The 14210-nt window shown below is 34.8% G+C and overlaps 1 pseudogene; it reads right to left on the bottom strand.

Moving 5' to 3' along the window:
- The window catches only part of LOC113504669, a 20154-nt pseudogene extending 7661 nt beyond the window's left edge, over positions 1-12493 (bottom strand).
- Positions 12494-14210: the final 1717 nt, after the last annotated feature.

Raw genomic sequence — 14210 nt, 5'->3', positions numbered from 1 at the left:
TCTGTACACTTTAACTATCTACGGACATTTTTGCGAATTTAAGTTTTAACGATCGTGTGATTATCGGGATAAGCTTAGGTTTGTATCATTTATATGCGAATCTTCCTCACGAAAGTTTCTTTTAAGTTCGTCGAACGTTTCTTAAAGATTACTGGCTTGAGTACATTGGGTATGGGTGTGTTATATACCATATTATTATCCAGAGTATTACTCAACCGTATCTCTTATCACAATAGTGTTATCGATTGTAATCATAGCTACTAAAGAAAATAGCTCAGTCATATGGTATTTATTCATGGGATTTCACATCTCGTAATTCTGATAAGTAACGTCTGTATACATTATGTTATCATATAAAACGTAATTTTGGTTGCTTCTGGGTTTTTAAGAAAACTTTCATTTCGATGACTAATATCTTTTCTTATTTCATAAAGCAATAAGGATTAACAACAAATTACGAAAATCAACATTGCGGGTCATCAACATCATTTAGATCATCTACCAATACTTTGTTTACGCCATTGTTATGATCATACTTAAATTCAGAAGTATTTGCTATTTTTAAGTTCATTTAAAGTAAGTTTTTTAATTACGCGATTCGTTGATATTGATGCTTGTGCTATATTTTGACACAGAACAAATGTAAAATAGACTATAATGCCACTCACGAGCTGACCGATGGTATGCAATTTATAAATTTGTATGAAATTATGCTTAAATATTGAAAAAGTCCTTCGTAAGCCATGTTTGGTATAGAAAGGTGTTAAAAAAGACAGCTAAATTACTCGTCTTCACCCATCCAGGATACGAGGGGTGCACCGATGTAATACAGCATTAGAATATCTGCTTTGTATTTTTCTTTCTCTCATTGAATGATTTCAGTGCACCACTCGTCTCTTAGATAGGTGATGTCGAATATCTTATAGTTCTCCTTTCAAACACGTTGGTAAACGAAAACATGGAGTGCGTAGGGCTTTTTTTAATATATAAGCGTCTCCTCATACAACAAAGTTTATAAACTGCAGCGGATCGGTAAGATCGTGAGCGGCATAATAGTCTATTTTACATCATGGTGTTGGAGGAGGAGCCAGAATGAACGAATGTTAGAGGATTTTGATTTTGTTGGGATAGGATTAAGATCTTTGGATGTTAAGGGTAATGGGAGCGGTTCAGCTACGTATGTTTATTTTTTTAGTAAGCTTCTTTAGACGTGTAAAGAGACGACAGAACTTGAAATGTTTCACGAAGAACAGAACGTCACAATGCAACCCTGAGGACTAGTAGTCGACGACTACATTCCTTGGTGTGTTCCACCACATTGAAAGCTAACTCTTAAACATTAACAGCTCCTTTGATCCAAAGACGTAATGTTGATTTTCATAATTCATTGTATCGTCTGAAGCCAGCAACATGAGGTAAGATTCTAACAATTTAACGAGAAGTATTACTGTAAACATAAAACGTATGTATTCATCTAATTCTCAAGTCTATTATTTCTTAACAAAAGTGATATTGGGATCAGAAAACGTATGATCTGCGTTTGTATCACAGTTTTCTAGTGGTTTATAGATTTGGTCTTAAAACATTTGTGAAAGACCTTTTAATTTATGCTTAACTTGAGGAACATCTGATTTCAACTTTTTGGGTGTGAAAAACTTTGTTCGTATCGGAAAATACAGCTTCATATTGAAATTGACCGAACGCATCTTGCGAAGATGCTATTGTGTATGGCTGGGGCTCAAAAATATACTATAGACTGATAAAGATTAAAAGTTCATCCATTTTTTTTATGATTCTATGGTAATGGAGAATATATATTTATTTATAATAATTAATTAAACTCTTGATTGAAATTTCATATGTCAAAATTATGAATATGAAATGAATGTTGAAATGAAATGAAGTTATAAGTAAAATATAATCATCACTTTCTCATGTCTAGTTTTGAGAACGCTGGAATCGAAATGGATTTAACACAGAGAGGCAAGTTTTCACCCGTTAGGAACTTAGGTCTGTTGAAGTTTGTTATGAATCGTTACGTTTGTAAACATGTGTCATGTGTTTGGTACTCAGACTTATCATCTATGTAGTATTGATTAGTCATTGACTTTGAGAAACATCGAACGTCAGTTTTAAAGACAAGCTGTGGGTTATTCCTGAATACAAACATTTTTTGAGGTTTGATAACGTCAGCAAAGGTAAATGTACCAGCGAATTGGTCATTCTTGTTATTTGCAATACTTGTTAGTACAAACGTGTCAATATAATTATGAAGTGAATGAAGTGTCTTGGATGTTTGTGAAACCCCCGCGGCACGAGAATAAAATTCCTTAATGCGGGAGTCGTTTTTGAAGGGGAAAATAGTTAGAAGAGTATTTCAGAAAATTTGACCTTTGTCTATTCTGTCTTGATCATATTTTTGACATAAATCATTCTCGCGGATTTTTTATTGCACACCGTTCAATAGTATATTTGCGATCCCCAGCCACAGACGAGAGCACTTGCAAAATGAGTATGCAAGGCCTACCTACATGACTGTAAATTTTGGATAATATGTCTAAGAGAGTCTAGGCAGGGGGACCTAATTTTCGCCAATTTGTGAGATATAAAAAAAAATATCTCTAATCTGCATTTTTTAGAATACTCAAATTTGGAACAAAAACCTCATATACAATTATATCCATTTCTCTAATGGCATCCCAAAGATAGTCCCAACTCTATTGAATAAACGAAACTTAAACATAGAATTATCTGATATCAGTACAAATATCGATATGAAGACATCATTTTTACATACTTACATGTTATGAGTCAAACTTGAATGATAGGTATTCTCGCTACTATCATACTATCATTGTCGACGTCACCAAGCCTTATGAATTTATTGTACTCATCCACAAGTTATCTTCAAAGCTGGTTCGGAAGAAGCTGATTGTGATGTGTTCAATTTTCATCGAAGTAAATAATCCTCGAACGTTAAAAAGGTAAAATATAATTTTAATATAAGGTAAATCAACAAAAATAGATTGCGTATCAATCAATACATCGTAAACGCTTTGAGTTATATTTGGATACTTGGAAAAAATGAGCAATAAAGTGACGTATATTTAACCGCTTCCTTATCTACATAAAAATAAATACACTTCTGTCTTGGCAAAAGGGTTCTAATACTTAAAAACAATCTCCTATTTGGCAGTCAAGTAAAAACCGTAAAAATGGTTTAGTGACGAAGCAAGAACACAATACGCAGCACTTTTCAGAAGCTTATACATTGTTAAAATGTTTTGGCTAGATTTTGGTAGCTCTTTAATCCACTCACTTAGAAGACCATAAAAAGTGGCTTCTAACCCGTAGATGAAGTATAGACCGGATGTACGATTCAAGTACGGATGGCGACGTGACTGAAACGCCTGATGAACTAAACATAGCAAGCGACGCACTATCAGTTATGGAGTTATCAGAACAAGAAACAATATCTCAAGATTTCAACTTCGTAGGCGTTAACAATGTCCGCGAAATTAAAGTCTCATCTGTTTCGGAATATTGACTTGAACAAATAGATCTGAAGGGAAACAGTAAACTCTTATTACAATAGCATTTTTTGTGCAATATGAAGGATGTTACTATAAAAGCAGATATATAAAGATCGGGATGGAACATCCCATGTTGAATGGAAGCGAGTAAAAAATCCTGCCTCCAACCAAGGTGGGACATAGCCTAGTATTTACAAAAATAATCTTCTAAACACAGACCAAAACATCAAAAAAAGGAAATATAAAAACAATATAACAATTGAAGAAAATGCAATACTTACCAATTAAGTATGGTCAAATAAAAAGAATATTTCTTCTTTTGTGACTGATGACCATTCTGTCATGACTCGATGTTTTATTGCCTTCTCCACCATCGACCCAGCGTTTATATACGGCAAAGTTTCAAAATAAGCGTAACGTATTGTCATAAAATTTAATTTTAATATTTTTCATTATTAGTCTTACTTTTGCCCGTGACTTCTCCTTTGTGTTTTCCACAAAATAGGCTAGCTCGGATTAAGTTCTAAGGAGGAAGGACATTTGAATTCCCAACAATTCACTCTTTGTTTATTTTTGACAGATTTTATGAGATCTGTGGTTTGATCTAATGTCTTGATCGATTTTGATATTTGGCCTATTTAATTGTTAAAGGAGCTTTGTTGGACGTTTTCCCATTTTTAGATATTTTATAAACATTTAATATGTCACTTAAATTTATAAGTTTTTTTTAATTATTAAATTCATAATGCTGGTGTACTGTTAAAAGGCTGTAAGTGCTAGGGAATATAAAAAAAAAAACTAAAAGTAAAACTCAATATACAAACATAAATGTCCGTAAAATTTTAATATAGTGAAATTACATGATGAATTTAATTAAAAACTACTGGAATTTTACCCAATTTTATAACTTTAGTTTAATCATGTTATTTGGTTTCTTATCTAGTTATCATAAACTTAATTGTTATGACTTCTCGATTGGACTTCCAGTATAATAATTAAAAATAAATTGAAATTTCAAATCCATCGCTGCTTTTCAAAATGTTTTTTTTTTTTCTCAATCAACTCCGTATATTAATTAGGGTTCAAATAAGTTTTCGTACCCTGTGCTTTTTTGTCATAAGAACGACTCTCCTTGTATCGCCGGGGTTTTGCAAACGTTCAAGTTACATGCACAAAGATCGCACAAATGCTTGCTACGCGGGGATGAATCCCGCGACACGACGGGCACAGTGGGTTTAGCGTGGCATCTCAACTACTTGGCTAGCCTTTTTTTTTTGTTTAGGCGGGGGAATCCTCATGGACACCCACTCCCTCGGGGGAGGAAATGGGTAGTGTCAGACTTTTACTGACTAAACCTGAACCGCCGTGCTACGTCATCCGCGTTTTTATGTCGATGTATGGCAATGCGTTGCAATCCTTCATACACGAACTACTTGGCTAGTCTTGCTATGTTATGAGGAATTATTTGTGTTTATTCAGCATCATTGCCTATACTTAATCTTGTTTGATTGTCATTTGGGAGCGTAGTCACGAGATCAATGCAATAGCGATTTTGCAATGTCATGTAATAGATATCAACGTTGGTTGCATATCAACCGTTGCATAACGGAAAAAAAATGTTGGCTGTCAGTACTGGTATTTGCAACTTAGATAATGTCACCTATAGGCTACTGCAAATTAAAGTTATCAATAATATGTATTACATACCTACTTTAATGCACCGTTTTGCGTTTATTACAATTCTATATAATTTTCCTGTTTTTGATGACAGAAGTACAGAAAAGGAATATAACAAAGGAATTAAACGTATTTTACTTAAAATATACTTATTTATTTTGAACAGATTCCACTTATTAAGTAACTTAACTTCATTAAGGACATAGGAAATATACATCAAACGCATTTTGAATACAAAATAAAGTAAACTAACAATTATAAGTAAATAGTTACTGTGAGTTATACCACAAAACACATACATATTTTACATACTAAAATTAAAGAATATAAAATTATTTACACAGTCATTTAAAATACATTAATTTTTAAACATCTTTTGGAAAAACACCCGTCAACTCTTGGTAGCTTGCAGCATACAAAAACTTAGATTCGTACTTTGCATCAACCTCTAAACACAATTTCTTTAAATCTTCATTAACATTTAAAAGCATTATTTGGTGGGTCGTGTCCAAATCTTTTACAATAGACATTAAGTTAAAGGCAGAGGTGAAATCAAGAGATTTTAAATTAGCACCATCTAGAACTACTGGCACTTGATTGTCAGTAGCCTTCATAACCCTATGACGTACATGCTCAACAGCACAATACGCCACATTCTCACACAAAATAACAACAGTCAGATCTCCTTTATCGCACTTCAAGTTTTTCACATTAACAGTAGGTCTTGCAATTTTATACAATAACAACATGGCTTCGACTATGACACCTGTCAAAATACCATACTCTAAACCTGCTGACAAACAAACACACATAGTTAATAACATCAACATAAACTCTTTTTTACTATTCTTCCATAATCTTGTAAATATTTCGTAATCTATCATTGAGAACATAGCTGTGACTATAAGGCCGGCTAATGATGCTTTTGGAATGAAATAAAATATTGACGTTAAATAAGTTAGAGCGATAACTAAGAGTAATACATTAGTGAGACCACCTGCTGGAGTCTTTACACCTGAAATATGATTCAGTGCTGTTCTCGTGAAGGATCCAGTAATTGGCATACTTTGACCAAAAGACCCAATAATATTACAAATGCCGATGGCTATCATTTCTTGTGTGGCGTCGATTCTACCTCCTACTGCGAATGCTTTGGCAATTGCCACACTTTCTATAATTGCTACAAAGGGTACGACAACAGACTCTGGTCCTAATACGTTAATAATATCGTAAAAAGTATATGTTTCATTGCCTACCACTGTGTTAAACGGTGGCCAGCTGAACTTAGGTAATCCGTTGCCAATATCACCAATAATTGCTACAGGTTCTGAGTCTAGACTAATCTTAAGGACATAGGCAATAACGATTCCCATAATAACTACAACAGCATTTCTTGATAGAGATACAAACCACCTCAGTTGTTTTCCGAACCCATCAGTACGTGTACAGCCTTGTCCCATCTTCTTCAATAATAACAAGACAATAACAGTAACGGTACTGAGCACCACTTCCCAGATTTTCACTGTAGTTATGTTATTGACGAAGTTCTCCATCGATTCCAAGAAATAATTTCCTGATACACCTTCCAGTCCAAAGTAAGATTTCAATTGCGAAGCCGCTATTTGTAGAGCAGCTGCCGTTGTGAATCCACTTATAACTGGTATTGATATAAATTCAACGAGGAAGCCGAGATTGAGGACGCCCAATATAAATATGAAAACGCCGGAGAGGAAAGCGACTAGGATCGCGAAGTCAGCTGAGTAGTTGGATACGTATCTTGCTGTCATGGCGGAGAGAATTGCTGTGGGTCCCACGGTAACGTTATGGCAACTTCCGAAGAACACGTAAACCAATCCAGCCGTGAGAGACGCGTATAGTCCATATTCTGGTGGCAGTCCCGCGATGACGGCGTACGCAATGCCTTGAGGGATCGCAGTCAACGCCACCGTTATCCCCGCAATCACATCTTGAATGAAAAATTCTAGTTTGTATTTCGGTAGCCAATTAACGATCGGTAATCTTTTCTTCAGAAACTTAACACTGCATGTTTTTTGGAGACACTTTTTAGCTTTTCTTCTGTATAAATTGTTTTTAAGATCATGTTGGTTTTCAACTGTCATGATTGTGAACGTTTCGCGACAACTTGTGTTTGAAAACTGAGCTTGGTTTCGATATTTTAGGTATTTATTTGGGCAATAAATCTTATCATTTGCGTCAATAAGAATATGAGCAGTAGCATGATTGTATCTGACATAGTCTTAAACATGCTCAAATCCGTATCATACACTTTTAATTTTCCATTGCTGAGATTCCTGTTATCTTGATCTTATCAATATCTTATGTCTCTAAGGTTAAGAGATAATTTAAGATTAACTGATATCACAAGCCTACAGGGAAGTTTGTTATACGTCAAATTGGAAATATGAAATTAGTTAAGCACAGCTGCACAGTTACACTTTAAGAGCTAAAGAAATAGTTAACCTATTGGGAAAAGTCTTTGATGAACTGTATATTATTGTTAAAATTACTTTAAGCTGTGACATCATCATCATCATCTCAGCCTACAGCAGTCCACTGCGGGACATAGGCCTCTCCATAAGTTCTCCACCGGTTCATTGCCACCTGCATCCAACATTAAGCTGTGTAGTCCATACAAATAGCTTTATAGTTAACCCTGCTGGCTCCACATATTAACTCAAAGCAACATACAGTACCCATAACCTCCAAATTTCGGTACTAAAATGCACATATTGCCAGGTAACTCAAGAGACCTCTTAATTAAATTTCCTCATTTATGAATGACAGTAAAACGGTGGCAAAAGACCGAGGTATCAAATTTAACGGGGATCGTAAATCCAGGTATGCGATTCGATTTGTGTGGATAGTATAAAGCAGTGAGTGAAACCGTAAAAATTGTTCTAATAAAATCACCGCGGGTTTATGAGTTCGACACTTGGGTTTATGACACCATTGACATAGCCATCAGAATACCGATGCATGTTATTGCGGTCCCAGGAGTTCCATGCGCGTTTAGGAGCACTGCCATACTGTGTGTGAATATGGGATGAATAATGAGTTATTATTCATAACTGCCTTAAAGTATTGGTGTAAATAGGTTGTTTTTAATTTTGAGCATTAATGTAGGCTTTTTAGGTAGGCAAGTAGTGTCAAAGGTTTAACGAGATTATGCAGGCGGCTTTAGGTTTGACACTAGGTTGTACATCACCGACAAGAAAAATAGAAGCTACGTCAATCGCTCAACCATCCTCTATCCCACAAGTGGGCAAAATAGATTTCTTTCTCTCCACCTGTTCAAGAGTGATGATCTAATAGCAGCCTATGACGAAATTTGCTATCATTTAAGATAAAAAGAGATAAATTTGATAGAAAAGCGTGGGTCAGTACTGTTCATTCAATTTATCTGACATTTCTTGCGGTTTAAGATTCTATAAACAGATATTACAGTTGATATTGTATTGATATATGACTTATGTTAACATTTCCTTGAAGATTTATGTGAAAAACATCTGTTACCTAACTGATTTGCGTCCTTTTGATGAGGTTTGATGAATAATGATCATGTGTGGTAGTTTTATTAGCGTTTGGTGCAAAATTTCTGCTGATAAGAAATGTTGTGTTCCAATATGTGATACTAGCTTTTGCCTGCGGTCCCGCCCACTGTATATCGAAAATGATCGAACATAAATCGTGATGACAATTTTGCGTGAAAGATCAGCAATATAACTTTAATACAACGTAATACAATTTGCTTTTATGATATTAGTAAGACAGGAACACTAATTCTTTTTGGTTGGTTGTGGGCTGGTTCCATGTGTCCGAGGAAAGGCTTTGTTCAGCTGTGGGTGACAGTGGGCTTGATAAAGGAATGCCTAACAACCTTTCAAAGTGCATTCAACTTTCTGATAGGATAGAAAATGTATTTCTTTTCTCAGAATACAGACATTTATAATAGGACGTTTTATTTTTGTAAAACTTCGATGCAGTGCAACATTAAACATAACAAATTAAGCAATACCTAATCAAGCTATGAATTTTCTATATCTAGATACATATATAGGTATATATGTAGACAAATAAAATCGATCTCTAAGCCTTAACCCTTAACTAACCACGGGGGTGCTTCCGACCCGCCGCACTCGGTTTGCGAAACAAACACGGTATTAATTCTCCAGACATTATTGGCTGAGGATTTAAGCCTGCTTTAGACGTATTAATGAAACGTGTATGAGATATGTGAGTAATAATAGCGTAGTATTGTTTTTAACACATTTTGATAGTTTATGGAACGTATTTAGTGAGTTTTTGGATGGGATTTAGCTTGACTTTCTTGATACTTTTGGCAGATCAAATACTCTTTAGTTTTTACCGTTAGCTATGTGATCGTTCTCTTACCCAACGGTAAAAGTATTGATTATCGAATTACTGAAACTCCTATAAGAATTCAGGAATTGATTGCTGAGGCATTACCACTACAATACTTGTGAATAAGTGTGAAGTAAAAAACAGTTGTGATTTCCATTTTTATTTTATTGACAATTAAAGATATACAATAACCAGGTATTTTTATTATTTACAGGTAAGTTCAGTAGCGAGTATTGGATTGGTTGAAACTGTAAGTTTTTTTAATTACACTGTCCTAATCATTAAACATAAAAAAGGTTCGAAAATGTGAAATTGTCCAGTGAGTTAAGTTTTTAGTTCGTAGTTAGGTTTAAAGTTTAGAAATTAAGTCAATTTAAAAAAAAAGTTTTTATCCTTTATAATTCAATTAATGTTTTAATGTGATCGTTGGTTCATCATTGGCCTAGCCTTTTCCCAACTATGTTGGGGTCGGCTACTAGTTCAACCGGTTTCAGCCAAGTACCAGTGTTTTACAAGGAGCGACTGCCTATCTGACCTCCTTAACCCAGTTACCTGGGCAACACGATACCCCTTGGTTAGACTGGCTGTCAGACTTTTTCAAGCTTCTGACTACCCGTAACGACTGTCAAAGATGTAGGAATAACAGCCGGGACCCACAATTTAACGTGCCTTCCGAAACACGGAGGAACTCGTTATGACAAAGATCTACAGACCAACCGCGTCAAGCATAGCTTAACCTGTGATCGTATCACTTATGCGGTTATAGCTTAGCCACGAGCTCCTCTAATTATTACTAATATTATTACTTATAGGGATATTCAGAATGAAATCAAGTCGTAGAAGAGTTTAACTCACAAAAACCATGCAGCTGTGGTCAACATACACACACTAAATTGTTAGATTGCATATTGTTATCAAAATGCAATTTTACACCTTGAGACAAATACCTAGGAACAGCTTCATCTTGTAATAAAACAATCTCTTGATATTCAAACTTACCTAATTTCAGTTTGAATAGTAATATTAAACATTTACCAACAATTAACGGAACGTAACCCTCCCGTGTCCGCGGCGTCACCTCCCCATAAACATACATCCGCAACAATAGACTTGTGAGAAGATTTCACGTAAGTGGGTATTAATTCCACTATATATCAGCCGGTCTCTTCGGCAGATGGGTCTTAGCGACCCTCCGAGCAACAAAGGGTTTAATAAGATCGGCACGCAGTGAACGGTTAACTTGCCTATGATTTACTCATTGTTTCAGAGAGGAATGTGTTGCGAATATTTGTATTATGATTTGGTTAGTTGTAAATATATGTTTAAATATTAATTTTGATACCCGTACTGACAGTTTAGAGACAAAGAAATAATAAAAATGGAGACAGGAAGGACCACAGGACTGTTGCCCAATTGTAGGATGGCAACAATCTGTCATCATCATTCACCCTTGTACATTTTTTCTTTTATATATTCTCTGTCAACAAAATATAAACTAAATTAATAAAATAAAAAAAATAACCGTCATCAATTACCAATTACTTCAATCCATCAATCAAACTTTAAATTAAATCGCCGTTCTCAAACTATACTCCAATAATCTCTCAAAATTATGAATTGAAACCATTACGTGATTTATTAAGTCACACGTCATCAGCCCATACTAAAAGCGCGCAATGCAACGCCACCTATAATTATTCACGTGATTCCTCGACACGGCACACGAAAACGTAATCAAATAGTCATTTAATATACATTGTACTGCTGTTCTTGTATTTTATGGACAGGCCCTTAAGAACTACCCTTTCAATAACGAAAAGAAAAATGGGATTGAGAAATGATTTAGATTATTCGGAATTGAGCCTACGACACGTCGAGTACTGCGGATTTTGCTGACCAATTAATAAACGCCAATGTACGATGTCAGTTATATTGATATCCGGTTCTTTAAAACTATTTAAAAAGAGACGCACAGAACTGCAACAGTACCAATACCACTATACTGTGTCAATACGGCTCAAATCGCTGAACTAAGTTCAAGTTTGCCAGCATACGTCCCAAAAAAACGGAGTCTTTTTCCATACAAGCAACATTATTTTGAGAGGTTGTAGCATCTCTTTTCCGCTAAAAATTTTACTCTAAGCCAAATTCCTTATAAATATCAAACAGATTGAATCATAAACAAAGCAAGATGACTCTAAAAAGCATAAAAAACACTCCCTTTGCTTATTCTCAATAATGATGATTGATCATTGACGGACCCCAAGTAATTATCACTTTATTGACTATTAAGGACCCCAATGCAGGATGCTATTATAATTAGTTATTTAGTCAACTAAGTTTTTGATGTGGAAATGATTTAGAAGATGTATATGAAAAGTTTTTTTTTTAAAGTTCAATGGAGTTTGGCTGAGGCATAATAGCATACCTAAATTTGAAGGTCATGTAATAGCTATTATAAACTTTTTGTGTTTCATCATGAGAAAAGTTGATTGTTGATTCCAAATATATATTAGAATCTGATATTGCTAACCCGCACTGAAGCTAGCGTGGTGATCATTGCTCAAACGTTTTTTGGGAGTAGTCCTGTTCCCATGTTCATCGTCAACATTATCATCAGCCCATATTCGTGCACTGCTGGACTTAGGCCTCCCTAGTTGCATGCCATCAATCGAAATCTATCTTCGGCTGGAAGGTACTATTTACATTTTGTTTTATTTCAACATCTCTCTATGGCTGCTTGACTACGGCACAATCAGAAAAGATAACTATGATTTCATTTATTTAATTTTAATTAATTAATTAATTATTTATTATCCTTAATTACGTCTGCCACCATAGCCGCCTTGTGTGGCAGGCTGCGTCAACTGCAGACCATTGATGTTGTTGAAGTCGAGCATCTTCAACATGTAATATAACAGAAATTTGATTATACAAATTGATTTAAATTATGCCGTCACCCGAAAAAAGAACAAGATATTTTCTACAAGCATTAAAATCCTAATCAAAATCCAAACTAATAAAATAATCCCAACACGTTAATTTTCAGCACGTTTGCATAATACCATCCTAAAAACATCTAAAAAATAATGTGAGCTCGACTTAGTCAACGAACGAAACACATAACCTTTATCTCAATCACATAAGGTTTAAATTAGCTTGGCGTATTAACATATAGGTCTGTTATCGGTAATGTGGGTAACATATGCGGGGGCACGGTCTCCTTCATCACGCTGTTATCAGGCCGACGCGGGCTCAAACCCGCTACCCTATCAGACGAAAGCAGCCTATGTCGATAACATCACGACGTATAGGTTGCGCGAGTTGAATTAAAAAGAGGTTTTTAGGTATTAAAAGGTGTTGTGTAAATTCGAGAAATACTTAAAAATATTGGACAATAATCACCAAAATGTATCCACGCTGGAGATTTGTTACCTATGGCATCTTTTGAACATGTAGTTAGTTTTTCTATATAATACTTGCTAAACTATCAATTTTATTATAATATATCAATGTGCAGGCGGTCTATTTGGCTGTTTGTGTCTGGTTATGAGACTCATTACATGGTAGCACAAACTCACTTTTACTGGTCTGGTACTTTCCTTAAAAGGATATTTCAAGAAAAACTATGCGAGTTTTTGTACACTTAATTTTTAGTAAAAATATATTATTTTCCTATGGATATAGGATATTTTTTCTAAGCATAGTCCATTCGAGTCTCATTCGAGACATTTATAATAACTGTTAAATTGCTTCAACTGAATAATTTCAAAAATGCACTAAAACGAGATTTATTCTGAAATATGTTCTCAAAAAATTTACGATAGCTCTCAGACTACTCTTGATATATTTCTCAGTGTGCATGCAGACGACGAGCCAAATTATCATGCGAGGATATGCAGCTAAGACTGATGCTGGCATTTATCATATGTCACAACTAGAAAAACAATTTTCTAAAGGAAAATTTTACTGAGGTATAAAAGAAAAGTTTCAAAAGTTCTTATGAAAAGTGTTTTGTTTTATTATTCTTTTTATCTCGTTTAAGGCATTTAACATCTATAAAAAGGGAAACTCCCAACCCACGTAATAAGATCAGTAGCTGCCAAGACAAGGATTAACTGAATTTGGAGCATTATCATATACCTTAGTTTATCAAACTGATTTTTGGGTGTGTTAGAAATTGACAATTGACGTCAAATCTCCACGATACCGAGGTATAGAATAACAAAACAAGTTTCAACATAAACAACCACAAGCAAATGACGCAATAAAAAAAAAACAAAAATAACGAAACTGAAAAGAATAAATTTTAATTATGTACAAATTCATAAATGTTTAACTGATCAACACGAAGGTGAAGTGAAGGAACGTGTAGATGTATAAATCGCAATACATTTACCCGTAACCACAGTATTACAAATCAGTGCTGATGTAAGCATTCAATATCCCCCGGCTAGGGACAAGGGAGCAACACTTATCGCAAATTTGCCCCTCAATATTTCTATTGCTTAAACGCGTCAACGGGGGCGACACTTGCACCCAAATTTATTAACATGACTCGGCATTTCTGAGTTTGACAGATTTATGTTTTTATCCTCGTATGGATTTTCGTTTAGA

The sequence above is a fragment of the Trichoplusia ni genome, chromosome 22 (genome assembly GCF_003590095.1).
Source record: "Trichoplusia ni isolate ovarian cell line Hi5 chromosome 22, tn1, whole genome shotgun sequence".
Classification (NCBI taxonomy): domain Eukaryota; kingdom Metazoa; phylum Arthropoda; class Insecta; order Lepidoptera; family Noctuidae; genus Trichoplusia; species Trichoplusia ni.
Note: the sequence above shows the minus strand (reverse complement) of the source record. Positions and strands in the feature narration are given on the sequence as shown.